The 27,923-nt window shown below is 39.0% G+C and overlaps 1 protein-coding gene and 1 pseudogene across 3 annotated transcripts in view; one reads left to right on the top strand and one right to left on the bottom strand.

Annotated features, from left to right (window-relative positions):
* Positions 1-27,923, top strand: part of VCL (vinculin) — a 112,962-nt gene that overhangs the window by 3,423 nt on the left and 81,616 nt on the right. The gene's annotated exons all lie outside the window — the stretch shown is intronic.
* LOC307112477 (small nuclear ribonucleoprotein G-like) lies at positions 1,649-6,288 on the bottom strand (annotated as a pseudogene). Its single transcript has 2 exons — positions 6,168-6,288; positions 1,649-4,770 (listed from the first exon to the last, which is right to left on the bottom strand). The product of its transcript is annotated as a small nuclear ribonucleoprotein G-like (transcript).

Raw genomic sequence — 27,923 nt, 5'->3', positions numbered from 1 at the left:
CAAGGTGGCCCCAAGGAAGGGAAGGACCATGGAAGTTCAAAGAAATGTGACATAACTTTTTGGGAGAGCATGGGGAAGGCTTCATGGAAGATGTAACATTCGAACTGGTCTTAAAGTTAGGTGGGATTTGAACATTTAAAGATGTGATAGCAAAGGTGTTACAAGTAGAAAGAACTACCCAAATTGAGACTCTGAGGACCAAATTTTGACTAAGGCCATCATTAAGGTAACTCTTTTTTGGGGGGTAGATTCATTTGGATTTGTAATTTCCTGTATATTTGTTAAACAAAAGTAGTCTGGTCACTTTATATGCATATCTATCGCAGCTGAGTCATTACTTTTACTCCATACTTAGGGAGGGAATAGGATGGGAGTATTTATTTACATGTTTCTTTTTCAACTCAGGATCCTGAACAAGATCATTGTTTAAAGACAATTATATGTAATTCACGTAACATATAATTTGCCCATTTAAAGTGTACGATCAGTACAATCTAATTTTAGGACAGTTTTGTCCTCTCAAAAAGAAACCTCATACCCATTAGCAGCCACTCCCACCCCCACCTCTGGACAACCACCAATCTACTTTCTCTCTCCACAGAATGTGCCTATTCTGGACATTTCATATAAATAGAATCATAAAATATATGTCCTTTTGTTTCTCACTTATTTCTCTTATCACATTTTCAAGGTTTATCCATGGTGTAGTATGTATCAGAACTTCATTCCTTTTTGTTGCTGAATAATATTCTGTTGTATGGAATAAGGCCATTCTAAACACTTGAGAGTGATTCTAATGTAATAATAAAACAATTTTTTTCTTAATACTTTCCCGTCCTAATTTTACAGATGCTGTAGGTCAGAGAAATTACGTAACCTGCCCATAGTGGCCCCGCTAATTAGTGATGAAGTTTAGGCTCAAACTCTGTTTCTCTTACTGTGGACACTGTGCTTTTTTCACTCTACCATTCTCCATCCACTTAGAAAAAAGTTGTGAATCATTAGTGGCATTTTCCCACCTAGAATCAGAAGCAAGAAGAATGCTGTTGGTGATAGAGTTTGCATTTGTCTTAGCCCTGGCAAGAGTGTCTGTTTAAAGCCTGGTTTTGGCATGGCCTGTGTGAAGGGCCTATGTGTGAATGGAATGATGTGAAGGTACCAGTAGGGTTCTGTTTCAGTGACATTCAATTTCATAGCATGTCTTTCTTTTTAATTAAGAAATAAGAGTAAGTACAGGTCAGCACAAAAGTATTTATGCCTGCAAAACAGATAAAGGCTTTTTATAGTGCGTACTAGGAACCCAGAGCACAACTTGAAATTGCGTGGCACCGCCCACCCTCAAGTCGCCGGTCCAGCCCTGCCTCGCTCCCCGGGCCCCGCAGCAGCCATGGCCACTGCCCGTCCGGCCCTGCCTCCCTCTCCGGCCCTTGAAGCAGCCGCGGATGCTGCTGATCAGGCCCTCCCCCTGCCGCCCCGCCTCCAGTGCTGTGCTTGCAACCTCCTCCTGTCTGGTTGACCTGTTATGGCGTCCTGGTTAATTAGCATATTCCCCTCTCTCTCTCTCTCTCTCTCTCTCTCTCTCTCTCTCTCTATATATATATATATATATATATATATATATATATATATATATACACACACACACACACTAGATTGCTGCTTAGCTTGAAGTCTACTAGAACTAAATAGTATTTAAAGAAGGTTTGTGGAGCCTTTGGGGAGTCATGAAGTTTCATTTGAAAAACTTTGTCTCAAGATTAAAAGAGATATAAGAATGGGACAGATGTGAACTTTGTTTCATTAATGCTTAATATTCATGTTATTGATAGAACAGAAGAGTGTTAGAGATTTTATGTTTCTGTAACTATGTTTATACTTTTAATGGAGCCCTGACTTTAATATTTAATATATCTACACAGGAGAAAGTTGGGCTTTTCAAAAGCTGTTTTATTTTAAGTATGTTTTTATTGATTTCTTAGAGAGAGAGGAAGGAGAGGGATGGAGAGATGAAAACATTGATGAGAGAGAAACTTTGATCGATTGCCTCCTGCACACCCACTACAGGGGATCGAGCCTGCAACCCGGGCATCTGCTCTGACTAGGCATCGAATCGTTTCCTGGGTCCATGTTCAACCACTGAGCCACACTGGCCAGAACCTAAAGCTATTTTATACTAATAAGTAGTACTGGTATAACACTAAGAGGACAAAATAAAAGAGCAAAAGTCCTAAGTATCAACCATAATAAGTTGGCTTCTTCTGTTACAGTCTAGGAGTAGGGAGAACATGAAAGCAAATACTTTTATGGGTTGGAACTTATTTGGATTTTAATATTTCTTGTATATTTGTTTAAAAAGTAGTCATTTTATATGCTTTTAAAATTACTGGTCATTTATATTTTCATAAGATGCTTATGTTTTATACGTATCACAACTGAGAGGGTCATTATTTTAAAAGACTTCTGACAACTTTCTGGTCTTTTACTGCACATTTAAGAAGGGGGTAGGGTGGGAATATCCTCATTATCCACAGTCTACAGTTCAGCATACTCTCTTGTGACATTCATCAAACTTGGTCAGTGTTTGTCTTCTCCACTAGATGGTAGGTTCCTCAGTGGCAGGGACCATATCTGTTGTATTCATCCCTTTATTTCCAGTGTCAGGCTGGTCCTAGGTGTGCAATATAACTTTTTTTTTTCATTTTTACTAAATGAACTTATAGTATTTATTTTTTAGGTACAAAATGTTGTAATAGGAATTTTTGTGTAACAAATATTTCCTATCCCCAGCTTCCAAACATCTGGTATAGCTGAATTTGAGCAGTCTCATCAAATTTATAATGGGCTTTGTCTGAAATAAGTAGAATACATACTAAGAGGGAGGAATGAATGGCTAACTGCCCATTGTTTGAGATAACAGAAGTGTCTAGGCTATTCTGGGTTGTAGTTCTGTGTTTCAGAGTCATTTCAACTATGCAGGCCACTTACTAAATTCATAACATGAGAATATGTTGCTTCCTGTCTGAAAGTGTCATTAGGATTTTGTCTTCTTTTAAAATTGGGAGTCTCTTTTTACCGTTTAACAATTTAGACCAGGTGTTGATATAATTAGTTGGAGTCCTACTGGTTACAGTGTAGTATCATACTATGAGCCATGAATTCCCCATTACTTGAACCCCATAGCATGAAGTTGATCTGCTGCTTTTTTGCTTTCTGGCTGATCTGGGCGCAGCCTTTCCTTTGAACCTTATGTTATGGTCATGACAGCGGGATATATTTTTACATTGTAAACCAGCATTAGATCTGTATCGAAAGAAGTAGCAGTCCTTAATGAGCAAATGTCAGAGATTAGCAAGTTTTCTCTCTAAAATAATGGAAGGACTTGCTGAGCAAGGACTTGTTCTATCAGTTCATGTTGCTTTCAGGAAGGTCTGCCCTTAAATCTTCCCTATATATAGACAAAACTCGAAGAAAACATAAATGTAAGGCTTTTTTAAGCCTTCAGTGCTATGTAGTAGAAATACTTCAGAGTGCGCTTTAAGGAGTACAGTTCAAATCTGTAATAAGACTCTGAAACACCCAGAGAAGAAGTTGATATATTGGTGAAAGGACCTCCCATTGGAGGCTTTCATTTTCCTTGTTCTCTAGACCTTCTAGAATTCTTGCAATATAGGGTGTCCCGAAAAATGTGTACACATTTTAACAGCTAATAACTCACTTAATTTTCACTCCTTTTCAGGTTTAACTGATTTGAAATAATGGATGAAGCCAGAGTAAGCTTTGAACAAAGAAAATTTATTCTAAAGTGCCATTAGACTTTTTAAATATTTTTTTATGAGGAAACATAAAAGATAAATTTTACAGTACAAAACTGGTAACAGTCAATGAATTGAGGGCGCACAAACACCGAATGAAATTATTGATGTTTACGATTCCATTGCTTCAAGTTATCAGCAGTGCCTAGACCAGAATGGTCATCAATTTGAAAACAGGAATTGATAAAAAAATGATTTTGTTCTGTAGATTCTTTTACATTTTGAAAACGAACTGTATGTTAATAAACACTGACTTTATAACCATTCAAAGTGTGTATACATTTTTTTGGGACACCCTGTATGTGTTTGGGTATATTGGGCCACATAGATATGAAAATATAAGTTTTGAATTTAGGTGGCTGCTTCTCTGTTTTATCAGTCATTTTAGTACTTGTTCAGTTTCATTGGGGATAGTTTTGGAGAGTGAGGCTGTCTTACCTGTTTCTCCTTAACAATTTACCAAAAGGTTTATTAGGGAAGGAAGTTGAGATTAATATGTAAGTAGAGAATTTTTGTTCATTTATATTTTTATCATTATAGTGTTTTATCTTTCATATAATACTATAATGATACTAAAAATAATATAGTATTTTATTTTGACTATTATAAAAGTTTATTTAACAAAAAAGCTCACTATGAAAATCTATCTGACCTGATTTTTATATTTTAGTAAAACAGGTGATGTAGAGAGGGGACATGTGGAAGCTGTTGGCTTCTCTGGTGAACACAGCCATTCTTCATACTCTTTCCAAGGCTTATAACATGATGATACTGTTTTCTTGTATTATCACCATTCCAATATTGTTCTGTTGGCCACTAGTTACCATCTCCACAAGATTCATAAAGGGATCAAATCTCTGCAATATTTCTTGGACATGTCTGCCACCATTTAATTTCAATGATAACTTCTTGACCAAAAATATTTTTAACTTGAGAGAGTGAGCTTTGCTTATGGTGTCTATTTAGCGAGTTCAAAGATTCCTCCAAACATACAGTATTTTATTGAACAGTGTATTGTTAGTAATCACTTTTTGTCATGCTAATCCTTCATATTGTCTTCCAAAAAATAAGATTTTACTTGTTACAAAACTATTACATTTTCATTGTTGAAATTAGAGAATCTATTTTTAGTCACAGTCTCAGTGTTTCTCAGTATTTTTCAGTGTGTTTGAACTTGATTTGTCTTTTACTCTCTTTGTCTTTTCTCTCCAAACCAATCTATGTTTCCTTGGATATAAATCTAAACCTAACTATATACAGATGCACTAGCTTTTATTCTTCTTCACCGTTAAATTCCTCCTGACCTTCTCAAAATGGTGGTGGAGTAACACTGACACTCTCCCAGGACCAAACTGGAAATACAACTAAAATACAGAAAAACCACTGTGAAAAATCAATTGAAGACTACCTGGAGAGAACCCTGATAACCAAGAATGGAAAGTGGAGACGCACAGAGACTGGTAGGAAGTGATGCAAAAGGGACTGGGCTCACACAGACAGCAGATGCAAAAGGGGTGGCTGGGCTCACACAGACAGCAGCTGAAAGTCCAGAGGGATATCTCAGCTGTGAGGGGTTCCCAACTGAGAACTCTGGGGCCTAAATCCCAAGCGGGGCTCCCCAGCCCAGAGCACCAGAACTGAGAAAGGTGCCCACATAACATCTGGTTGTGAAAAGCATCAGGGTTTCTATCTGCCAGTGAGAGACGGCTGGACATGCAGGAACCCTCTTAAAGGGCCAATACACAAAAGTTTGTGTGCAGCCACTTACCTTGGGCTCTGGCAGAGGGAAGGCAGAGTGAACTGGAGCTGTGTGAGGAGAGTCCCAGGTTGGAGGCTCTGGGGTAGGAGCTCAGAGGACAGTCACCCCAGTTTCCTGTGCTGAGTCATTCCCTCATGCTGCAGAGGACATCTTTCTCCTACGGACCTTTGCTATTCAGGCGGTTTTGGCCTGGGGGAAAGGCAGTTGCTACACCCTGTAGGAAGACCTCTTGCCTCACCCTGTGGTAAATAGCCTGAGGCTACCCAGCCAGCATGGCTCATCAACCTATGAACCAGGAGGTCAGGGTTTGATTCCCAGTCAGGGCACATGTCCAGTTTGCAGGCTTGATCCCCAGTGTGGTGTGTGCAGAAGGCAGCTGATCAATTATTTTCACTCATCATTGATGTTTCTATCTCTCTCTCCCTCTCCCTTCCGCTCTGAAATCAGTTAAAAAAAAAAAAAAGAATAGCCTGAGGCCAATAAAGACTGATAACAATCAGACTGCAGGTAGAGGGTCTCTGGAGGCTTTGAGTCTTTGCCTGATCTAATCCCGGGCCCAGGGCTAGGAAAAGATGAGCCTGGTCCACAGCTTATACTTTCCAAAGGCATCCAGTCCCAGGAGAGGGAACCACAAGCTATGGATTGCTGATAGCCCCAAACAGGGTACAGAAGGCCAGTCAGAAACAGCATCTGATTGTCCTGCAGCAGCTTTTCCATGTTAATGGCCTGTCCTGGCTCAGGCTTAAGACTTTGCTAAAATCTCTCAAACACACAGCAGCTGACATCAGTGAGTCCAAACTATCAATAATAGGCTCAAAAGTTTATAGCACTACAGGCCTACCTCAAAAAAAGAAAAATCAACAATAAACTATTTAACCCTACAACTTAAAGAACTAGAAAGAGAACAACAAGAAAAGCCCAGAGTAAGTAGAAGGGAGGAAATAAATATTAGAGCAGAAATAAATGACATAGAGACTAAAAAAAAAACCAAAAAAAAAAAACAAAACCCAAAACATCAATGAAACCAAGAGCTGGTTCTTTGAAATGATAAACAAGATTGATGAACCATTAGCCAGACTCATCAAGAAACAAAAAGAGGGAACCCAAATAAATAAAATCAGAAATGAAAGTGGAGAAGTAACAACTGACACCACAGTCATTCAAAGGATTGTAAGAAAATACTATGAACAACTATATGCAATGTGGATGAAATGGACTAATTCCTAGAAAAATACAGTCTCCCAAAACTAAATCAGGAAGAATTAGAAAGCCTGAGTAGGCCAATAACAACTGATGCAATAGAAGCAGTAATCAAAAAACTCCCAGCAAACAAAAGCCCTGGTCTGGACAGCTTCACAGGGGAGTTTTACCAAACATTCAAAGAAGAACTAACACCTATCCTCCTCAAACTAATCCAAAAAAATCCAAGAGGAAGGAACACTTCCAAGCTCTTTTTATGAGGCTAGCATTATTCTGATTTCAAAACCAGATAAAGACACTGCAGAGAAAGAGAATTACAGGCCAATATCCCTGATGAACATAGATGCTAAAATCCTCAATAAAATATTAGCAGGTCAGATCCAGTAATATATTAAAAAGATCATACACTATGACCAAATGGGATTTATTCCAGGGATGCAACGTTGTTACAATATTCACAAATCAATAAACGTGATACATCACATAAAGAAATTGGAAGACAAAAACCACATGATCATATCAATAGGCGCAGAAAAAGCATTCAACAAAATCCAACACCCATTTTTTATAAAAGCTCAGCAAAGTGGGAATAGAGGGATCATACCTCAACATGATAAAGGCCATATATGACAAACCTACAGTGAACATCATACTCAATGGGCAAACACTAAAACCATTTCCCCTAAGAATAAAAGCAAGACAGGGATGTCTGCTTTCACCACTCTGGAAATACAACTAAATACAGAAAAACCACTGTGAAAAAGCAACGGAAGACTACCTGGAGAGAATCGGATAACCAAGAACAGAAACTGGAGACTGCGTGGAGACTGGTAGGAAGTGTGGAGATGCAAAAGGGGTGGCTGGGCTCACACAGACAGCAGCTGAAGGTCCAGAGTACTGGAAGTCCTAGCCACAGCCATCAGACAAGAAGAAATAAAAGGCATCCAAATTGGAAAGGAGGAAGTAAAACTCTCATTAATCACAGATGACATGATACTGTACATAGAAAATCCTAAAGACTCCACCAGAAAACCACTAGATTTAATAAATGAATTTGGCAATGTAGCAGGATACAAAATTAACACCCAGAAATCGATGGCATTTTTATACACCAAAAATGACTTCTCAGAACGAGAAACTAAACAAACCCATTTACCATTGCAACAAAAAATTAAGATAATTAGGAATAAACGTAACCAAGGAGATAAAAGATTTATACTTGGAAAACTACAGGATATTGAAAAAAGAGATAGAGGAAGATATAAACAAGTGGAAGAATATACTATGTTCATGGATTGATAGAATAACATCATTAAAATGTCCATACTACCCAAAGCAATCTACAGATTCAAGGCAATCCCTATTACAATACCAATAGCATATTTCACATACCTAGAACAAATACTACAAAAATTTATATGGAACCAAAAAGACCATGAATAGCCGCAGCAATCTTGAGAAAGAACTAAGTTGGAGGGATCACATTACCAAATATACTACAAAGCCACTGTAATCAGAACAGCCTGGTACTGGCACAAGAATATAGATAAATGGAACAGAACAGAGACCCCAGAAATCGACTCAAGTCATAACGCTCAACTAATATTTGACAAAGGAGGCAAGAACATACAATGGGAGTCAAGACAGTCTTTTCAATAAATGGTGTTGGGAAAATTGGACAGATACATGCAAAAAAATGAAACTAGACCACCAACTTATGTCATACATAAGCATAAACTCAAAATAGATTAAAGACTTAAATGTAAGTGGTAAGACCATAAAAATCCTAGAAGAAACCATAGCAGCAAAATCTCAGACATCTTTCTTAGCAATATGTTACAGATACATCTGCTAAGGCAAAGGAAACTAAGGGGAAAATAAACAAATGGGACTACGTCAAACTAAAAAGCTTCTGCACAGCAAAATAAACCATCAACAAAACAAAAAGGGAGCCCACTGTATGGGAGAACATATTTGGTAATGATACATCTGATAAAGATTTAATATTCAAAATGTATAAGAAACTCATACAACTTAACAAAAGGAAGACAATCCAATTAAAAAAATGGGCAAAGAAACTAAATAGACACTTCTCCAAAGCAGGCATACAGATGGCCAAGAGACATATAAAATAATGCTCAAAGTCACTGATCATCAGAGAGATGTAAATTAAAACGACAATGAGGTATCACCTCACACCTGTCAGAATGGCTACCATCAACAAATCAACAAATGACAAGTGCTGGTGAGGATGTGGAGAAAAGGGAACCTTAGTACACTGCTGGTGGGAATGCAGACTGGTGCAGCCACTGTGGAGAACAGTATGGCATTTCCTCAAAAAATTAAAAGTGGAATTGCCATTTGACCCAGTGATCCCACTTTTAGGAATATATCCTAAGAAAACCGAAACACCAATCAGAAGGATATATGCTCCCATATGTTCATAGCAGCACAATTCACAATAGCTAAGATCTGGAAACAGCCCAAGTGCCCATCAGTAGGTGAGTGGATAAAAAAGCTGTGGTACATTTACACCATGGAATACTATGCAGCAGTAAAAAAGAAGAGTCTCTTACACTTTGACATAGCATGGAGAGACCTGGAGAGTATTATGCTAAGTTAAATAAGCCAGTCAGAGAAAGACAAGTATCACATGATCTCACTCAGAGATCTAATGAACAAAATAAACTGATGAACAAAATAGATTCAGAGACATAGAAGCATAGAACAGACTATGGAATCTCAGAGGGAAGGCAGGGGAGGGTGGGTGAGTGGGAAGAGATCAACCAAAGAACTTGTATGCATATATGCATAACCCATGGACACAGATAATAGGGTGGTGAGGGCCTGGGGCAGAGGTTGGGGCAGGCTGGAAGGGGTCATTGGGGGTGGGGGGAAAGAAAGGGGACATATGAAATACTTTCAACAATAAAGATTTAATTAAAAAAACAAACAAACTCCCAAACTCTTTAATTCATGTTCCTGCTCAAGAATTGCAAAGAAAGCCTAGCTGGTTTGGCTCAGTGGATAGAGCGTTGGCCTGAGGACTGAAGGGTCCTGGGTTTAATTCTGGTGAAGGGCACATGCCCAGGTTGCAGGCTCGATCCCCAGTAGGGGGTGTGCAGAAGGCAGCCAATCAATGATTCTCTCTCATCATTTATGTTTCTATCTCTCCTCCCTTCCTCTCTGAAATAAAAAATATATATATATTAAAAAAAAGAATTGCAAAGAAAAGTGAGAAAACTCAATCTGTTACAATACTCCAAGACTTTCTCTGTCATGTGCTGTTTAGGGAGCCATGGTCTACTTAGCTAATTGCTGTTTTAGTTAAGTGTGGAATGAAACAAGTTCAAAATGGGTTAGGTCCTGAAAGACCTTCTAATCTCAACATACTTATTAAAGATATTGGTTCTTTAAGTTGATTAAATCTATTTAACTATGTGCATTATGTGCAGACAAAGGGATAGAGTATGATAAATAGATAAAAGAAAGAAACTTGTATAATTACACATAGTCGGGCATTAATTGCCTTCTTTCCAATTCCTTGGTAAGAGCTTTATAGATTTTGTGTTTTTGTATACTGGAGCAACAGCTTGGGAATGATCGACTTGATTGTGGTTTTTCTTTCCTTTCACTCCCTATTACCCTAGGGCCTTGGTCGGCAAACTGCGGCTCGTGAGCCACATGCGGCTCTTTGGCCCCTTTAGTGTGGCTCTTCCACAAATTACCATGGTTTGGGCGAGTCTATTTTGAAGAAGTGGCGTTAGAAGAAGTTTAAGTTTAAAAAGTTTGGCTCTCAAAAGAAATTTCAATCGTTGTACTGTTGATATTTGGCTCTGTTGACTAATGAGTTTGCCGACCACTGCTAGGGTGTCTCCCTCTGACTTGGTTTCTGGAAGGCATGGACTGGGTTATATTGTTCTTGATGTATCTGGTACTGTGCTCATGGTATCCCTTCCACAGGTGTGTTGTGTTTTGATACTTGCCTAAGCAGCTAGTCATTGACTATTGAATGACAATGAGGCCAGCTCACTAATCTTGACTCCATTGGAAAGCATGGTGATTATGTTTTCCTGCTCTCAAATGTTACTATATACAAATGTTTAAGTAATCACAAAGAGAAACAAAGATTCATAAATGTGTTGGTTATATACTTTGACTTTTAGATTTCAAAAAATTCTTTGTTACTTCTGTCAGAAGTCAGTTTATTGGATTGATATGACTGTGGGATGTGTGTGTGTGTGTGTGTGTGTGTGTGTGTGTGTGTGTGTGTGTATGTAGAGGAAGACGGGTGGTGAATCTTAGATCTGAAAATGTTTTACAGATATTGTAAGTTGCAGAAAATAGAGTCTTTGGCCCTTAGAGAATTTCCCACTGATAAGATTTTCAGTTGAATTAGTTTTAAGGGAAAAGTGGCTGAATTTCATTGCAACTGGCCACAATCCAAGTCCAAGTCATTCCTTCTTTAGAAATAAGCTTAACTTATTCCCACAAGTAAGCTTTCTGTGAAGAAAGAGCAATGGCACACTTGTTCTTAGAGTTGAGGAGTGAGGGACCTCTATTTAGCTTGCCTGTATTTCCAGCCTTCTCTCTGTCCTCATCCCTGCAGAATTGGCTCATCTTTTATTTGTCAAGTGGATAACAGGTTTTTATTCATACCAGTGAAGTCGATAAGGATATATGAATGGGTTAATAAATCTTAATTAGAAAAATATCTGGGCAAGTAGCATGTAAATTCTCACCCTACATCTTTTCTCCTCAAATAGTAACATTAGATATTAGACTCTAGCTATGCACATATCTCGATTGATAGTAAGGTATATAAAATATCATCTCTGGCCTCAAGTTGTTAAAATACAGATGAAATTTATAATCTTATAATGATTTGTATTATTGATATCCTCTCCACCAATGGAATTATTGCAGAATTTAAATTATTCATTTTATTTTACTTTTTAAAGATTTTTTTTTTTTTTTTTTAGAAAGAGAGGAAAGGAGAAGGGAGAAAGAGAGAGAAATGTGTGTGAGAGCAAAACCTTGATCAGCTGCCTCCTGCATGACCCCTACTGGGGATTGAGCCGCCAATCTGGGCATGTGCCCTGATCAGGAATCAAACCAGCAACCTTTTGGTGCATGGGATGACACCGAACCAACCCTCTGAGCCACACTGGTTAGGGCTAAATTATTCATTTTATTTTATTTATTTATTTTGACATATTTTTTTTTTTATTGATTTCAGAGAGGATAGAAGAGAAAGAGATGGAAACATCAATGATGAGAGAGAATCATTGATTGGCTGCCTCCTGCCCTGCAACCCAGGCATGTACCCTGACCAGGAATTGAACCCTGACCTCCTGGTTCATAGGTCGACGCTCAACCACTAAGCCACACCAGTTGGGCTAAATTATTCATTTTAAAGGGTTGTGTATGAGTACTGTAAATACAGTTTTTATTCCTTGGAGCCATGGAGAAAATGTGAGTGGGTTAGCAGCAGAGTGAGCAGGTGGTGGGCCCCGTAGGATTGGCCTCAGCTGCCCTCTTCTTGTGGTACTCCAGGCACACGGGGGTGGGCGTGGTGTGGGGTGGGGGGAAGAGGGCGTTTCTTTTCCTCCAAAGCACAGAGCTTCTTGTGGGCCTTCACATATGCTATTCCCTCTGCCTGAACTACTCTTCTGTACTTACCTCCTTGGATAATTTCTACTAACCCTCTACTTCCATATTAAATGTCAGTTTTCTAGGGACACCTCCCTGACTCTACCTCCAAAACTAAGAGAGGTCGCTCTATCATGTGTTTTCTATAAATGTTTTAATTGTGCCTGTCACGGTTGTTAGTAATTACTTGCATGATTGTTACTTGACATCTTTCTTCCCACCAGAGCCCCAGGGACATATATTGGCTCTGCTGTGTTTGCCCCTGAATTTTCAGCACCCATCAAATGCTTGGCACATAGCGGAGTCTTGAGGAATATTTGCTGAATGAACAAATGGGAAGACCATTTGCTGCTTCCCGACCGAAAACTATTTTGTGCTTATTTGGAAAAATATCTACCATGCTGTGGATGAATTTTGATGAAATCTAATTGCCCATTAGGAAAGTAGCTATAAATCATTGCTTAGCACAGGGCATCGCCTGCAGTAGGACTATTCAATTCATGTTTGCTGAATGAATAAATTCTGGATAGAGTCCTAGGGTATAGATTGAAATAATACTTCTCAACACAGTATTATGCATAGTATGTAAGTATAAATAAAAATATAATGTGGATTTGGAATTCTCTATTCATTTTGATCCTTTGCAAATAAATGGAATAGCCAACTTGGGCAAAATGCATCTAGTGTGAGTTATCAAATAACCAAGTCCGACTTTACATATAGATACAAGGTAAATTAGCCTACAAACATGACAAGACTTGTGGGAAGCAGTAGAATGTAATGATTAAGAATAAAGACTGTAGAGCTAAACTCCTTGGGTTCAAATCCCACCGCTGATCGACATCTGCAAGTTATGTAACATTGGGGAAATCATTCAATCTCTATTTCTCACGGTCCTCCTCTGTAACCCAAAGTGAGTCATAGTACCTGACTCATAGTTTATTATTGTGAGGATTAATGAGTTCATAAAAATGTTTAGAACTATGCCTGACACATAGTTAAGAGCTCAATCAGTGTTAGACATAATAATATTTTTTCCCATGATTTTAAGCCATATTTTAAATGTTAGTCTAATGAAAAGACAGTGTTGATTTTTAAAAAATGTCTAAGCATAACTTCTAACTTTTATTCAACAAGGCAAAGTGCCAGTGAAAGCTTTCAGCAGGATTCCATATGTTGTGGAATATACAGTTTTACCAACTGCAGGGAAAATATCACTCACAGTTTGGGTGCCTGAGCCTTTGGTTGCCAGTTTCCCATGATCAAAATAAGACATTTAATTCTTCATTGATAACGCCTTTGTTTGGCACAAAAGTGTATCCTTTTTTTTTTCTCCCCCAATTTAGAAGTAAGAATTGGGGACTTAGGATTTGGGATTTTATCCTAAGCATTCATTGTTCTATTTTCTAAAAATGAAACCCCCCACCCCCCACAAACAAACAAAACAATAACAAAAAAACTGAAGGGGTAGTCACACCACTAACGTAGTCATTAAATACTTGTTCAATTAATTTAATAAGATGAAATCAACCTTTCAGGTAGAGTTGAGAAGTATGATGCGTTTGTGAAATAGAATTCATCTTATTCTGGAACAGCCAAATTAATTGAACAAGTATTTAACGACTACATACTATGCCAGATCCTGGATGAGCTTAGTATCTCTTGCCTGAAGGAAAGTTAGAATTGCTTTCATGTGTGCTATCTACATAGGAGTAATAGAGTTGAACATAATGGTCAGGTGACTGTACCTACTAGTTTGGAAGGTATACCTATTATTGCGAGCCTTTCAGTGGTTTTCTGGAAATTTTTAACATGCGTATTTATCTTCAAAGTCTTCAATAAATTAGCATCTTTATTGTCCTCCCCAGTAATACAAAGATTATAAAATATTTCTAATTCATTGTCCCCTTATACACAGAGTGGCCAGATTATTATGATCTCTGAATGCATAATAATCTGGCCACTCAGTGTATATCCTATATAATAAAAGGCTAATATGCAAATGACCCCTCGACCAGGAGTTTGACCAGCATGCAAGCCGGCCAACTGCCCATGTCCCCTCCCCCTGGCCAGGCTGGCCGGATCCCACCCATGCACAAATTCATGCACTGGGCCTACACACACACACACACACACACACACACACACACACACACACTGAGTGGCCAGATTATTATGCATTCAGAGATCATAATGATCTGGCCACTCAGTGTATATGTTTGTTTAAGATTTCACTTTTGTCTTGATTCTTTCTTCTTTGAGATGTAAGAGAAATGACCGTCCTTCTTGGTACATTTTCTTTCTTCATTAGTATCTTTAGTGGGTCGTTGGAGGGTACACACTAAGTTGTATTTGTCTAAACATATCTTCATTTTCCACCTTTTTTGGTAATTTCATTGGATATATAAATCTAGGCTGATGGTAATTATTTTTCCAGCTCTTTGAAGATATTGTTTCAGTGTTTCTGCATTTAAATCAGCCATCAGTCTAATTGTTGTTTTCCTGTAGATTATGACTTTTCTCCCTGAGGTTTTAAAGACATTATTTATCTGCCTTGGGATTTTTTTTGGCTCCCTGATTTTGAGAGTTGACTTTTTTTTTTCCAATCCTAGAAAATTCTTAGCCATTATCTCTTTGAATTTTTGACTCATCCCTCATTTTTTTCACTCCTTTTGCAACTCTACTTAGAAAAATGTTGGACTTTCTCACTCTCTCTCTCATGTCTCTTAACAATTTATATTTTCCATTTGGTAATTTCTTCAGCTCTTCTAGTTTGCTTAAGTATTTTAATTATGCAAACAAACTCACTTTGACATGCAGGGCAGAAGACCTAGAATCCGTATCAAATCTAAAAGATGTCAGCAATGATGTTCTTGAAGTTGTATGTTAAACAAGTCATACCCATACCTTTTTGATTTCATGTGGAAGAAAGAAAAATTGAATGCAGCGGCTAGTATTATGGATCTACCTATAGAGATCTTGGAAGAAAACAGAAAAAAAAAAAATAGCAAGTTGAAGCAGGAGTTCGAAGGAAGGTCTATAAGGAAGGGCTATACTTGTCCTTGAACTCAGGTATGTCAGTGTTTTTTAATCATTCCAATATGTATTCCACGCTGGAATGAACAGATATCTGTGCTGTTAAGATGTTATGCAAAAACAGTAGGGGGATATGTTTAGAATGATCACTTTTTATATTGTCCTATATGTTTAGTTTGTGAGCATAAACTAAAATGTAGTGGGGTTGAGTGGTGGGATTTCAGGTTAAATTTCTTTTCTTGCAACAGCTCACTTCCCACTCCCCCCCCCCCCCCACCAATGAACATGTACTACTTTTTTTATTTTTTAAATATATTCTTATTGATTTAAGAGAGGAAGGGAGAGGGAGAGAGAGAGATAGAAACATCAATGATGAGAGTGGCCTGCTGCACTCCCCATTCTGGGGATTGAGCCTGTAACCCCGGCATGTGCCCCGATCAGGAATCAAACTGTGACCTCCTGGTTCATAGGTAAAATGCTCAACCACTGAGCCACATCAGCCAGCCAACAAGTACTACTTTCAAAGTAGAAAAGATAAGTCCGGTATTTCTCCACATCCTTTTGTTGATATTATTTTCACTATTCTCATAGCCTGGAATTACCCGTCCTCTCTTGTTAAAATGGGCCCAGTGCTTATGTCATCTCAATGAAGCTCTTTCCAGGCTGCTTGGGTGCCGTTCATCTCTCCCTGTGCTGCGTTTCCATGAGGCTTGACTATATTTCTTAAGAGATATTATCATGAATTAGAGCTACTTGTGTGTATGTCTCTTTGTATCCCACCTTCCTCTGACCCCAGCCAGCTTCCAAATTTGAGTTCTGGAAGGCATGCTGTGCTCCCATAGAGTAGGGTTACTTGCACTTGATAGAGACAGCAATGTTGAATCAGTTGTATTTGCAGCACTGCAGTTTTCCTCTTTGTTAGAGCAAGAAAAGATAGATATAAATTCTGAGTCACAGTCAGCAGAGTTTATTTTAAAATCCTGAGGGCAATGATATATCTATGTATACCAATGAATACTCTTTCATAATTTGAAAAGGCTGCTGAAAATTCTCTGGGGTAAAAGGAGCCATAAATACATAAACATCATCTCTAAAACTGCCCTTTCTATTGCATCTCTAAAACCAAAACAATGAATGCTACATATATACCAGAAAACTCTTCTTTTTGAACTGGAAGCTCCAACCTGGGCTGTTTGTCCTAAAGTTTCCATAAAAAGGCACATTCCTCAGTCTACTGCAGTCATATACTGTACTGACGGCACTGAAAAATGGGGATGGAAAATCACCTGTCCCCCCTTCTTGTCTGGAAATGGACTTTTTAAAAATTATGTTTGCCAGATAAATAAACCTTTTCTCTTTTATAAGTCGTGTTCTGTTGATTTTTCCTTCCATGTATTCTTTCTTCTCCTTCCTTAAAGCTACTAGATTAGATTAGGCTTTAATATTATCCCTCATTGGTAGTTAACTACTAATCTCTCACTCCCATTCACTGCTGCCAAGTAAAATCTTCTAAGTACAGCTCTGATCTCAACATTTTCTTGCTCAGAAACCTGTACCATCTCCTATTGTCTTCTGAATTAATCTAAATTCTATATATTGAATATATTTTACATGTAATATTGTATAAATTTGTTATGTTACTTTGATACATTTATGTATTGTAATATGATTGCCATTGTCATGATACTTATCATACATGATTATAGTATGATATTATTGTTTATCTTATCCTAGCTCTTGAGGGCTATCAAATTCTATCCTCTTTCTGTTCTTATTTCTCCATGAAGTGGAGACATCAGCAGACTACACCTTGTAAGCCAAATTTTGTACTGCCTAATAGCTAAGAATAGTGTTTTCATTTTTAAGTGTTTGAAAAAAACCAAAGGAATAATATTTTGTGACACATGAAATGATATAAAATTAAAGTTTCAATATGCATAAATAAACCTTTATTGGAATACAGCCATGCCCTTTCATTTACATATTTTCTATGACTGCTTTCACACTACAGTAGTGTTGAGAAGTTGTGACAGATCGTATGGCCCACAAAGCCTAAAATATTTACTGTTTTCCCCTTTATATAAAAAGTTTCCAACCTTGGACCTAGAATCGTACATTTGTAAAATTGGAAATAGACCTCAGTGATGTTCTGATCCAACTCTGTCATTTAAAAAATGAGAAAATGTATTCTCAGACATTCTCCTCCTTTGGCAATGCAAATGCCCAAATCAGAATTCATTTCTGGTCATACCTCATCATATGGCCCTTACCACAAAGCCCAATGAGACTGTTTGGTGTTTCATGAACTCTAGTCTGCCTTACTTCTATGCACATCCTGCTTTTCCTTCTTCTAAGATGCCTTCTTCCTATCAGAAATTTTACCCAGGATTTAAGGCTCAGCTCAAATACTAAAGACTCCCCTTATCTCCAAAACTCGTTGAGCTCTCTGTCCACCAGCCCTCACTAGTGCTGCTTTACCTCCCTGTTGGCACTCATCACAGTCATATATGTAGCCCTGAATCTATTCCAGGCCGTAAACTTCCTAACTGTGCATCTTAGTGTCACCTGAAGAAGTGTCACCTGAACATGGCCTTCCACACAGAATTCTCAGGATATAATTTAAAGAATCTAAAGATGTCAGGATACAAGATATGCCTTCAAGATCTATAGTTTACTTCTCTTCTATTAAAAAGAAAGAGAAATAAAAATACAATACACTGAGTAACATTTTTTGTGTGATCAGCTATACAGAAGAATTCATAGGGAGTTTACCTGTACCATACCCACCTAGCAATTGATGAAGTATGTACACCCTGGGGAGAGAACTTGGATTTATCCTAAGGAGGATTACCTAATTGTGTGGTGATTATTTAAGCCTTTACTATATTTATTAATTACTAGGCTTATAGAAACTTGCCTTCTTAGGTAGGAATTCACACTTTAAAATCAAATTCTACAATGAAAACCTTCCACATTCTCTCTCAATTGCCAGGGATTCTCTGCTGTTATGTCTTCCATATAAGCTCTAAGTTTGGAACTGTTTCCGTTTATGAACCATAGACTTGTGGTGCTCTATAATGAACTATTAGGATTTAACTTGATATTTAGTAAGGAGTAAAGATAAAAAGGATTGTATTTACAGTGTTTAGGTGCTTTGCCAGCATTGTCTTTAATACTTTATTTATTTACTAGAGGCCTAGTGCACAGATTCATGCACCAGTGGGGTCCCTCGGCCTGGCGTTCGGGGATCGGGCTGAAACCGGCTCACCAACATCCCCCAAGGGGTCCCAGATTGTGAGAGGGCGCAGGCCAGGTCAGGGGACCCCTCCAGTGCACAATTGGGGCCAGGAAGGGACGCAGGAGGTTGGCCAGCCAGGGAGGGACCACGGGAGGGCTCCAGGGCATGCCTGGCCCATCTAGCCCAGTCCCGATCAGCCAGACCCCAGTAGCAAGCTAACCTACCAGTCGGAGCGTCTGCCCCCTGCTGGTCAGTGTGCGTCATAGCTAACGGTGGACCGGTTGCTTAGGCTTTTATATATATACTAGTAGCCCATTTGCAGGAAGAATCCTGCAAGCGGCCTCTGTGGCCGCGTGCGCTGCCGCTGCCACCGCCGTTGCGGCTGCCTCGCCTGCACCCAAGTGTCACTGCAGCCCACCCTGCTCTGCCCAGCTCCACCCCGCTCCGCCCGGCTCCGCCCTGCCCGGGCTTTCCCTCTGGCAGCCACCTTGCTTTCCGCTTTTCCTCCCTCTTCCTTCTAAGTTGTCTTCAGTCTTCACTCCTCCCTCCCTCAGTGTATGCAAATTAACCGCCACATTTGTTGGGTAATTTGCATATTTACCCTGATTGGCTGGTGGGCGTGGCTTTGGCTTGTGGGCGTGGCTTTGGCTGGTGGGCGTGGCTTGGGCGTAGCAAAGGTGCGGTCAATTTGCATATTACTATTTTATTAGGTAGGATATATATATATATATATATATATATATATATATATATATATTTAAAATATTTTTATTGATTTCAGAGAGAAAGGGAGAGGGAGAGAGAGAGAGAGAAACATCAATGATGAGAGAGAATCATTGATTGGCTGCCTCCTGCATGCCCCCTACTGGGGATCGAGCCTGCAACCCAGCCATGTGCCCTTGACTGGAACCGAACCCGGGACCCTTCAGTCCGCAAGCCAATGCTCTATCCCCTGAGCCAAACCAGCTAGGGCTTTAATACTTTCCTTAAAAATAAAACAAACGAACAAAAAACTAGATAGATGAATGGATTTTCTAGTAATTCCTTCAATTCTGATTAATACTGTTTCTTCTTTTTACCCAACTGGGAGTCGGTTATCTAAGATGGTAGAGCCAGAATTGATTAATGGGTTTAGTTTTCTGTGGCCACTGTTCAACATCTAGGCTGCAGGATTGATATTTTGTATTAGTTAGCAAAGGAAACAAAGGGAAATAAACTTACATTTCTAAAAGCCTTTCTCCTGATTATACCAACTTGTGTCTAATCAATGTTACATGAAGAACAGTGATGAAATATAGCCTGTAAAAGGCACATATACAACTGATATTGCTGGGGATGGTTGGAACCTTTTTTTTTTTTTCTCCTCTGTACATCTCGGCCAGTTTGGTCTGAATATGCTGCAGCTGTTCTCTTATTTCACTTTTCAGCAAGTTTGGAACTGAGTCTGCACTCAGCTCATATGTAGCCACACGAACTGCTTTTGTAGTAATTGAAAAGAAAGGTAAAAACATTAAGAAAAGCCTAACCTAAGGCAAAACTTTTAGGTCTTATTTAGTATAGGTATCATAAAACAAGAGGTTTCCTTTAGTTTTTTCTTTCTTTTTTTCCATCTATGAACAATTTAATTGGCAGTCTTAATCATTTGACAGATTAATATTACAGACCATTGAATTTCCATTTCTGGTTGCTTATAAGAAATGTGTTTGATTTTGCTTATAGCCCTAACTTAATGGGTTAGAGTGTCTATTTACAGCCTGGAGCCACATTATAGTTACTACGCTGAATAACCTCCCAATAGTAAGCAGGATGCTCTAAACATTAGTAACAACACTTAGAGACTTTTGCCATTGGGTTACTACTTCAAGTTTTGACCACACCTATTAAAAAAAGAGAAGTTACATTGTTGATCAGTCCTGGTTGGATGTTAAAAGCTAGTTGCCAGTCGTGGCCAGTTTGACTTAGTTGACCATCCCTAAACAGTAACAGTTAAGGAACTGAAGCGCCTAAAGCCCTAGTGAGCTTATCTGATACTGACTGGACATCTTCCAGCTTCTGGGAAGGAAAACCAGAACTATTGGATATCAGCTGGTTAGACTGCAAGCTGGTGGTTTGTATTTGCCTTTTGTGAGCTTGAACTTTTTCTTTTCCTTCTTGCCATCTGGCAGTTCCCTTGATTTATAGAATCACACAATATTTTAGAACAAACCTTTAGACATAATTGAATCACTCTCTCTCATTTAAAAAAAAGATACAGCAAAGTGGTGTAGGATTAGAACATACTTGTGTGCTGAAGATGACACCACAATGTGAGTGAATTTAGGCAAATCAGTTAACCTCTCTGTGCCACTGTTCTTCATCTGTAAAATGAGATAGTAATGGTACCTACCTCCTAGGATTGTTACAAGGATTTAATGAGATAATAAAAAGCTCCTGACTTATAGCATGTGCTCAAAATCAAACAAAAGACCAAACCACATTTTTTAAAGGAGGAAGTGGAAGTCACAAATGACTCAATGCATTGCAATGCAGAGGGAAAGAAAAAGGAACTGTTATTTAGCTATCTTCCTGGCCTAGTTTTAGGTGATTTACATATGTATTACATCCTTTAGCTCTGGGAGAGATTTTACTAGTACTTTTCCCATTTTACTGATAAGGAAACTGAGTCTCAAAGAGATTTATTTGCCCAAGGACATAGTTTGTAATAGCAGAGCAAGGTGAGATTCATTTCAAAGCCTCACTTCTTTTCCCAGTACTCCATGTTACCTTCCAGAACAGGATTTAGGTCCCAGTTATCCTAAGATAAAAATGGGTTGCTTTTTAAATTTCATTTACAAATTGGTTTAGAATTATTTTTTTCTGTAGGGACAATGTTACAAATGGTGGTTACATACCCAGGCAAAAGCTACATTGTAATTGAAATTCAGTGCATTGTGAATTAAGACTGTTAACAGAAAGTGTGTTTGCAATTCTAGCTATTAAAGCAGAGGAACAGGGGGAAAAAAAGGAGTCCATTTTAAATTCTGTGGAATGATAATACTTTGAGAAAAGCAGACTTGGTTAGAGGACAGTGAGTAAGAAGATGGAGACTGTTTTGATGCTGGTGGAGCCTTTGGGATACTTTGAGGGACTAAACATTTATGGTACTTGATAACACTTTGATGGTGTGTCAAGCACATTTGCATGCATTATTTCCTTATATCATGTATGAGATAGATAGGGCAGGTGGGAAAGTTGACCTAATTTCCCTTAGCAATATTTAGCTCTCTTTTTTTCCATGTTTTTATTTATGATTTTTTTTAAAAGCCTGTGGGAGCCCAGCTATTTGCCTTAATAGAGTTATAAAGGATTCGTGCATAGCTGTACAAAGAAAGAATGAAAATGAAAGAATGAAGGTCTTTCTGAGTTAATTGTGCAAGAATACAAAGAATAAGAATGGTCTGGCTGGCGTGGCTCAGTGGTTGAGTGTCGACCTATGAACCAGGAAGTCATGATTCGATTCCTGGTCAGGGCACACCCCTGGGTTGCAGGCTCGATCCCCAGTTGGGAGCATGCAGGAGGCAGCCAATCAATGATTCTCTCTCTCCCTCTCCCTTCCTCTCTGAAATCAATAAAAAGATACTAAAAGTAAAAAAAGAAAGAATAAGAATGGAGTATTTAAAGAGTATATGTGGGCAGATATGAAAATGGTAGAATTAAATGTTAACCTATTTTATTATCTTTATCATTTTACTTATTTCAGTTGGCACTTATTTTCTGAGCATTTCTTATGCACTAGTCACTAGGGAAAAAATACTAGTAGTTCAGACCCTACACCCAAGGTATTTATTCTCTACCTGAAGCATCTACTAAAGATTACATTCAGGCCACTCTTTCTGGAGCACGCCCATGTCTTTCTTCCTCTTTTTTGGGGGGTGTAAACTTTCTTTCTCCTAAACTCTAAGGGTCCCCACAAAACTTGCAACAAGGGAAGCAGCAGGCAGTGGCAGCTCGTCCTGTGCTAACCCCCTGAACCTGTCTCCAAGGAGCCCTATTCTTTGACTTTTCACTGAGCTCACAGCAGCCCCACCTTGGCTCACTTCTGTCACTGTGACTTAGTGAGTCAGCACAGCCCCATGTGGCTCACCTCTTTCCTGTAATGTTTCTAGAGAGCCAAACAGAGCACTGCCTGGGCTCTCTCCTGCTGCTTCTTCTGTCCTAAGCCCTTCCTCTGTCTCACCGTCCCCAGCTTTAACAAACGTACTCTCAAGACCAAAAAAAGAGACTAAATTCTGGTCATGCAATAATTTTTCATCTCCACCAGTATTTATGATTATGCAATAGTTATTTAATTATGAAACTAGTGGAACTAAAATTGAGTTCCCTTTTAAGTAATCTTTTTAATAACTAAAACAATTAAAAAAAGTAAAGGAGATTGAGTGAAAAACAGTTCCTTTATTTTTCCATAATTATTTCTTGAGTTCCTGTCACCGAAGCAGAACTCAAGTATGAAAATTGGGGGACCGCTATGTTCTTTTATGCAGCTTTTTTTTATGTATATTTGAAACCAAAATGGAAATCACTTTAGGGTTTGATATACTGTACACAAATGTAGGACTATTTGTCATTTAACAATGTATCGCTTGCAAGTTAGGACGTGTACCTGAAAACACAGGAAGGAGAGTCAAGAGGCTTGGATTAAAATGCAAGTTCTGCAACTTTCTTAGAGTAATAACCTCTCTGAGCCTCATTTCCAAAGTGAAGAATTGGGATTCGATTGCCAAATTCTTTTTCACTCTGAAATTCTCTGTGCAATGGAAGGAGCCATACCTTGTGCTCCATTGGGGAGAGTTGGGGAGAAAGTGGGTGGTGGAGATCAGTTCCCTGTGTTGATGACCTGCTTTGTTGTTAAATTGGTGGCCATTCATAGCACAAGTGCAGGTGGCTGTGAAGTCTACAGAAGAATCCCCAGTTGAGGGAGAGAATGAATATTTGCAAATTGGAGGCCTGCCCAACTATCTTCATAAACAGGGATCTGGTGAGCAAGGCTGCTCTGCTGACATTTATCTAGCCTTAATTGACACACTCCATCCATGTTGAGTTAGGATAAACAGCTGCTGCCCAGGCAGTTTAACGCTAGTTCTAAGGAAAGTATGTTGCATCAAATGAGCTTACTTGACATTAAAATTTGTCACCGACATGGTTCATCTGCTGTTCAACCCATTTGATTGTGTTCACATTGTTGTACATTTCAATTAAGTTTTGGCAGTTGGTCAAAATTTGAGCATTTTAGGCACTGGTGGTGTCTTATTACTTTATAGATTATTTAACAAGCATATTGTTGATACATTTTATATATTTTATCTATATTTTCCTGATTATGAAGGCAATGTGTACTTACTTCTTTTAAGAATCTGGAAAGTACAGAAAAGGATTAAGAAGAGAAAAAAACTAATCTGAAATTCTATTTTCCAAGTTGTATTTTCTCCTAGTTATTTTTTCAATATGTTTAGAGAGAGTGGGATGTGAAATTATTTTTTATTAGTGAAATAGCTGAAACATAAGTAAATTTTCACATGACACTCAAGATATTGGGGCACTTGCCTAATGTACTGTGCTAATTAAGATCGAATCCTTTTGTTAAATCAGGTGGCACAAACTCAGATACCTGCAGGGCCAAATAGGTAATAAGTGGTTCAGGCCCATGGTAGGACATTGGGGAGTGGTAGAGACTGTGGAAAATGGAAAAATGCAGGCCCTGATTGAAGAAAATGCTATTATCTCCAGCTTATTGTCCTGTGGAAACAAGGCCTAATGTTATTAGATCATCCTGATACTCATTAAAATCTGGAAATTTTTATTTCTTTTTAACGTGAATTTTTCCATTAAAAAAAAAATACTGTGCAACCATGGCCAGTAGGGGGGAATGGCACTCAGTTTGTTGAGTGTCATTCCATGTGCTGAGAGGTGGCTGGTTCGATTCCTGGTCAGGGCACATGCCGGGGTTGCGGGCTCAGTCCCCAGTGGGGGCGTGCAGGAGGTAGCCAATTGATGTTTCTCTCGCATTGATGTTTCTCTCTCTCTCTCCCTCTCTCTCTCAAATCAATAAAAACGTTAAAAAATTAATGAAAAAAATACTGTACAGGTCAAACAAAATAGATGTGGGCACTTGTTCCATGCACTGCCATTTTGTCATTCCTGACATAAATACTTCTAAATCTTTCTCATAGTTCTCACAAGAAGAGCACTTTTATAGGAGAAAACATTTAGAGAGGAGTTGGGTAAGGGCCTTTTAAGAGAGGCTTCAGGAACTTTTCACTCTGCATAAGCACCTAGAGGGTGGCCTCGCGCAAGAATGATACCCAGACACTCACAGGGACTGGCAGCGACACCAATGAGTGACAAGATCTGGATGTGAAGATTGTAGGGAGTGATGCAGAGAGTATGCAGGGTGCGGCAAAAGAAGGTGTACAGTTGTGAGTACTCGAGACAGCGTTTATTCTGGTATTTATTGTATTATTTTCCATATGAACAACTGTACATCTACTTTTGTCCCACCCTGTATTCCCCCTATGGCACATTTGGGTTCCAGCCAATTGTTTCCTTGTTGGAATGCAGATCTAGTGTGGCCACATCTTTTGCTATTTCAAGATATGTCAGGAATTTGGATCTCTGTGAAATTTTTTTATTAAAAAAAAAAAGAAAAGGAGCGGGGGGGACGGAGACCAAACAAAAACCACCCTTAGCCCAAATTCTGCACAGAAGCCACGTTTCCAATTCCTGGCCTAGATCCCTGTTTCCCTACGTATGTCGTACAAATCCAAATTTCATCATAGGTTAATAGTTGTTAAGAAATTAAGAATTCTGGGTCAAATGTATTTAGGAAATGGTGGATTAAACAAAATGAAATAGATTTCCTGACTGCAGGTTATCTTAGATCTGTAAAAGTACTAACATGCCTTGTAAATTCCTACGAAAGAGACATAGTTTATAGACTCTGCAGTTACAGTTGCATCCCTGTCTCCACTCATTTTCCTCACTGTCCCTCTTGTCTCTGAGAAGAGGTGGCCTTTCTCCTGGTTAAGGTTAGTCTCTCTACCTGCTCTCCAGATTCTGTCCCTGCCTTTTCAGGAGCCTTGCTTCATAGTTAGTGTCCAATTTCATAACTTCTTTCCTTCAGCCCGTCAGCATGCTTGGTTTTCTCCTGTTTAAACAAAATAACCCTTTTCTTATGCCATATGCAAAAATGAACTCCAAATAGATCATGGACCTAAATGTAAGAGTCAAAACTATTAAATTCTTAGAATAAAACATAGGAATAAACCTTCATGGTGTTGGGTAGGCAAAACCTTCTTAGATATTGCAGTCCTGTGCCCCATAATGATGTTTTGGTCAATGATGGACCCGTAAGATTATATTTAATGGTTGTTCCACAAGACTGTAATGGAGCTGAATTTCCTGGAAGAACTGGAAGGATATGTGGTTCAGGAGGAATTTTCTTTTCTGTGGGGTGTGGCAATAGATCGATTCCCTCTCACTCAGCACCTCAGTTTTGCATGCACAGATGACATCCCAGTCAGTCAGCCACTGACCTGTTTCAGACAGAGGAGCCTGTCCCCCGTGCTCCGTATTTAGAGAGTGCTACAGCCTCCCTGGTCAGCGTGATGGTCTTCAGAATATAATGCTGTAAATTCTTTGTTGAGGATCTCAGACGCTATATAAGGACACAGGTCCACAGGAGCTGCCTTACCAAGTATTAAGTGCCACTGTAGTAAAAGCTCTCTGTGGTAGTGTGGAGCTCATTTGTGCCTGTACTTTGTGGAAGTCTTTGATGTAAAGCACAGATAAGCTTTATTTCTTCCAGACAGGGTCAATGGAACCAAAAATACGTTTCCCAAGTCAAAATATTGAACTCTCAGTTCCACGCCCTCGCCATGTTAAACGCTCTTTTGATTTTTTATAAATACCATCAAGTTCCTCAACCTAACCATGGCTCCCACATGCAACAGCCAAAACCACACTGCCATGACAAACCCCTATGTTCCTTATCTCCACCTAAATGTCTTATTCCTACTGATCTTCAGGCCACCTTTCACTGCCTCCTGACAGTCACGATTAAGGTGATCTACGCCTTACCCAGTTAGTTTCTCCCTGAGATTTCCAACCAATCCAGCCCAAATCCCTGTTCATGGAGCAACATTGCCAGCTTTGATGTTGCATTCTACCCTGTCGGGAGGAGGCAGGGGGAAGTCCGCAGTCTTGTACAGTAATGCCCTAGGCCTTCACATTCTCTCACCATTCCTTCCTGACCCACCCAGAGCTTCCAGTCCTGCAAGCTCCATTCATGGTAAGTGCTATATGTAGGTGTGCCATTTTTTTATCTTATTTTTTTTTAATCCTCACCTGATATGTTTTACTGATTTTAGGGGGGGGGGGAGAGGCAGAGAGAGAGAGAGAGAGAGAGAGAGAGAGAGAGAAGCATCCATGTATGAGAGAAACATCAATCAGTTGCCTCCTGTACACGTCCCATTGGGGATCAAGCCCAAAACCTAGGTATGGGCCCTGACTGGGAATTGAACTGGCAACCTTTTGGTGGACAGGATAATGCTCCAACCAACTGAGCCACACCGGCCAGGGCCGCTTTTATCTTTTATACTGTGTTTTTATTGTACATTTCCATGTTTAGATATACAGATATCATTGTGTTATAGTTGCTTATAATATGCATTATAGTAATATGCTGTACAGGTTTGTAGCCTCAGAGCAATAGGCTATACCCGTGGTCGGCAAACTGCGACTCGTGAGCCACATGCGGCTCTTTGGCCCCTTGAGCGTGGCTCTTCCACAAAAGACCACGGCCTGGGCGAGTCTATTTTGAAGAAGTGGCATTAGAAGAAGTTTAAGTTTAAAAAATTTGGCTCTCAAAAGAAATTTCAATCGTTGTACTGTTGATATTTGGCTCTGTTGACTAATGAGTTTGCTGACCACTGGACCATATGGCATAGGTGTCCGCATATGATGAAATCGCCTATGAGACATTTCTCGAAAGTATCCCCATCACTAAGGGATGCATTAATGTATACCAAAAATTTGATAAATTGGACTTAATTAAAATGAGAAACTCCATCAAAGTGAAAAGACAGCTCACAGACTAGGAGAAAGTATTTGCAAAAGATAGATAACCTAATTAAACTATGGTTTAAGGATCTGAACAGACATTTCTCAGAAAAAGATATACAAATGGTCAATA

The sequence above is a fragment of the Cnephaeus nilssonii genome, assembly GCF_951640355.1.
Source record: "Cnephaeus nilssonii genome assembly, chromosome: 16".
Taxonomy (NCBI): domain Eukaryota; kingdom Metazoa; phylum Chordata; class Mammalia; order Chiroptera; family Vespertilionidae; genus Cnephaeus; species Cnephaeus nilssonii.
Note: the sequence above shows the minus strand (reverse complement) of the source record. Positions and strands in the feature narration are given on the sequence as shown.